At 34.8% G+C, this 4,228-nt stretch overlaps 1 long non-coding RNA gene across 2 annotated transcripts; it reads left to right on the top strand.

The window, feature by feature from the left end:
- The first annotated feature begins 536 nt into the window (after positions 1-536).
- Positions 537-2,060, top strand: LOC145967390 (uncharacterized). 2 transcript variants are annotated; one of them, XR_014437394.1, is made up of 4 exons: positions 537-688; positions 1,043-1,371; positions 1,460-1,517; positions 1,803-2,060. It is a non-coding gene; the product is annotated as an uncharacterized LOC145967390 (long non-coding RNA). The 2 variants fall into 2 exon arrangements; XR_014437395.1 differs by lacking the exon at positions 537-688 and having other exon boundaries at positions 967-1,371.
- The last annotated feature ends 2,168 nt before the right edge of the window (positions 2,061-4,228 follow it).

The following is a 4,228-nucleotide window of genomic DNA, read 5'->3' as shown; positions in this document are numbered from 1 at the left end:
GTTGCTTTATTCTTCCTCTCGTGATATGAGAACGTATATTGCAATTTGCAGCCTCCTCCGATAACGGTGCCGAATGCTCGCTATTCAAGCCGTCAAGGAGAACCTGTCAACATTGATTAGACGGATGTTAGAGCGTCTACTTTCAGCAGCATATATTATCGAGTTAACAGCGCAGCTCTAATTACATCCCCGTCTAATTAGCTGTCGTTGAGCGCGTTGCGTCGTCGTGTAAACATTCGAACACGCCCGTATTGGAACGAAGCGTGTCGCGACGATTAACGGCCTCGAATTGAATTCCGCCCTGTATCGCTTGGCCCTCGGAAGGAACACGAGATAACCCCCCCGATGACCGGGGGGCAGGCAACGACCATAATTACAGGCCGCGCAAGCGTATCGATAAGGGATGAGGGGGAGGCTGCATATCGATAGGGAGCAAGCGTGTATCGATGACAGGGCACAAAGCAATTCAGTTGGCGGCAAGCCGTAGTAAGGCGAGTCAACTATCGGGCAGAAACGCATCTGGTCCAAGAGAAATCCTAGATTTCCCCCGAGGACTTCTTTGGAAAGCACCAACCGACCGGTTGCCTCACGAGCCCTTTACCTACTTTCGTATCGCAGTCACAAATACTACACTCGAATTCAATTCTAACCCATGTTGATAGTCCGCTTTGCTCGAGAATGATCAAAAGTAACCAATTTGCCTGCAAAGAGTAAATTCAAAAAATGAAAATCATGAAAAATATGATTCGTATATGACGTGTAATCGTATCTAAATTTAATATACATTAGCTTAAGATATAATTATATATATAATATATGTTTTTTTTCATTTTTTGTTGCAAATATCATTGTTTATCTCGTTGATTGACACATCGCGAAAAACAAGAGAAATTGTTTTCAATAAATCTAACATAACATAATACGAGCTATTTATGCGAAAAAATGATTGACTTTCTGAAATGTTGACTTTTTAAATCACAATTTAAAGCAATAAGAATCATATAAATCAAACACATTTATTATTTTATCAAAAACTTTTTAGGAAATAAAAATATTCAACACGAAAATGGAACACGCATACATGCGCGCGCGCGCGCACGAGAGAGAGAGAGAGAGAGAACCCGAGAGCTTATTTACCGCTCGTTAAATTCCACCTCGCCGGTTGAATTACATGGCACATCAAAGCTCGAGTGAGTACTGGAAGTGGAATCAACGTTACCAGAGTTTTCAGTAAATACAGTAAGCTCGTGCGCCGCCTTCTGTGTACCTGTTACCTCAATATTGTGAAGGATTGGAGCTCCCTTGTTTGGAAATGCTTACGAGAAATTGTCGGATGCCATGTTGTTTGACCATAGCATGGACATACTTATGGTAAATCATGTAATATATTCTATACAGATATGATATATATATATATATACATATCAGAAACTACAATCCGCTATTCACTATTATATAGCTTGACTCCTAGATGTTTCTATGCTATTCACATGTGTGTCGGAAAGCATATTGTGTGTGTAAGTTACAACACGAATATGCATAGCATTATGACGATCTCGTATTTCAAACATAATATGAACTGATTTCTTAAAAATATTTGATAACGTAAAAAATATGGAACATTAATATTTTTTTTACTCATTTTATTATTTAATAATTAATCTATATATTGTAAAGTTCTATGTGTATTGTGCATTAAGTGAAATTTAATTATTATAATTATTTCTGTTCTCTCCCTTTCTCACACATATGTACAGAAGTAGTTATTCAAATTAATTAATGTAATGTTCTTTCTTTTAAAGCTTTAGAATTATAAAACGACAGTCATGCATAACTTAGAGATACGCAGTTTGTACTTGTAAATGCCGTTTTGCCTAAAACACGTGAATAGTTTATTTGTGGAACCATTTACTTCGATGTGTAAATGAAACAGCACAGGGAATAGATCTAAATAATTAAATATGGACATAACGATTCCTCGTGAGATCGCACTGCAATATTCATCTTCATTAGAATAACTACTCGTTATGGATAACGAAAATCATAATATTACATGATCGTAATAGCTAGTTAGTTTTTTTCAAAAGTGTTCAAATATAATTAATAACAACAATATTCAAAAGTATTACGAGTCATTATTTGGTGTGTGTGTGCATAATTTAAGTATATATTACGTAAAATTTTTACGTAAATTTCTTGTAAAAATTGCTCGTTAAACATCATTATCTGCTATCGTAATATATAACGTCATATGATATAAACTTAAGCTCTATGTTGCTCAAGCACGAAACTTCCTGTGACATATAACGAGAGGAAGATAAAGATCAGTCAAGTAGAATCTCAGGTTGTTTGATCGAACATGAGCCATGATACGATGAAAGCGTTGTATCGTTGCGAGCGTAGAATTTCTCGATGCTTGTTAGATTTTTCTATACTGGCAACGCGTCGATGCAAAATTTTAATTCCTCTCATCGATAAATCGATTGATTCATATCGATCGAAAATCGATTTCGCAATAAAACAAAAATACGCGAAAGCGCACGATATAAAAATCTAGAGATTTGAAACGTTGTATTTACTCTGCTGTGTAAAAGTTGCAGTGCATTCAAGGTATTAATCAATCGATAGGAATATATTCTAATAAGAGAATCTTTCGTTTAATATTTATCGAGATGATTAAATTTTCGTTTCATTGATGTTATTTTCATTTCATGTTAACGTTTGCATAATTTTATTACATTCCGAACGCGAACATCTTCAAATACGTAAGCAAGAAAATTTTTGACGATAATCTCGAGATTATCGTTGAAATACGGATAGTTTAAAGATTAACGATAATGCCGCGAATGTAGAATAGATGGACGAGAATTGCCGAAAGGACAGCGGCTGGATAAAGCGAGAGCATTCGAGATTGTCGATGCTAAAGTAAAGTTCGAGAAACAGGAACATTCCCATCACCTTGAGTCGGCGGCCGCATAGTGCACTCTCATGTCACGTTGCCGCATTCATAAATTGGTTAGAACTTAGGACCGACGACCAACGCTATCCAATTAGCCCTTTAACGCCGCTTAATGCAATAATAAACTATGCCGAGTTAAGGAGAGAAATGTAAATACTATAATTACATAAAAAGTATGTATAAAAATATAATATTTAAGAATATTATATGTGCAGCACTAAATATAATCATGATTGTTATCAAAATTTTAATTAATTAAACATGCATTTTATAATTCCTGTAAATTTTTTCCTGAAATTTTTTAATAAACTATATAAAATTCAAAGAAAAATCTACATCTTCTTTCTAATTATTTTTCTAATTATATTTCTTTCTAGTTACTATTTATAAGATAACTACTATTTTTTTAAATATTTATCATATCATGCTAAGAGCTCAAGTTAAATTTACAACTTTGATTCACTATTATTGCAATCAATATCTTGTTGACAAGTTGCTCAAGTAGATTCACAACCTCGAATCATTATTATTGTTATGGACAAACCAGTTATTCAGATACGAAGCTATAGATGCGTGTATAGATATTCTTTAATAAAGAATTTTTTTCAAACAAATGTTTATTGCGTGTTCCGCTTTTCTCTTGCCTACAATCAATATTTTTTCAATATAAAAGTATTTTCTTTTACATTTTGTTAGAATAAAATCGGATCGCTGCATTAAATCAGTGGTTTTTGTTCAGAGAGACTCGGAATTACTCAACAGAAAGAGAGAAACATTCGTGGACGGGACTTGCGCATCCGAGTTTGCATACAAATATTTGTCTTTCCTCGGTACATCATGACAGCATTGTTTCGCAACGCGTTTGCGAGTGGTGGGTTTTTTTCCTAATGGATCTCTTGATAATTTCCATCGTAAAAACAAATTCCGAGGGAACGTTGATATACTCACCGTTCGCCACGAGATCATTTATCCCTTCCATCTGCGTGAAAATCACAATGCACTTTGATGCATTATCGCATTTTATAATATTGTATAAGTAAATCATTGTCGTAATAATATTAATAATGCAAGAATTAAAACTAAGCCGAGAATAAGATAATGAAAGATGTGCACTCGTTTAGTCAGTTATATAAGTCTTACACGATTCACTCGTAGGAATATCGAGTATTAAGTGCAGTATCGAGAGAGAGAGAGAGAGAGAGAGAGAGAGAGAGAGAGAGAGAGAGAGAGAGAGAGAGAGAGAGAGAGAGAGAGAGCATTTTTACGATG

Source organism: Camponotus vicinus, unplaced genomic scaffold, assembly GCF_025532165.1.
Source record: "Camponotus vicinus isolate PSW18456_S1 unplaced genomic scaffold, iyCamVici1.0 SCAF_2, whole genome shotgun sequence".
Taxonomy (NCBI): Eukaryota; Metazoa; Arthropoda; class Insecta; order Hymenoptera; family Formicidae; genus Camponotus; species Camponotus vicinus.
This window is presented reverse-complemented; position numbering and strand designations above follow the sequence as displayed.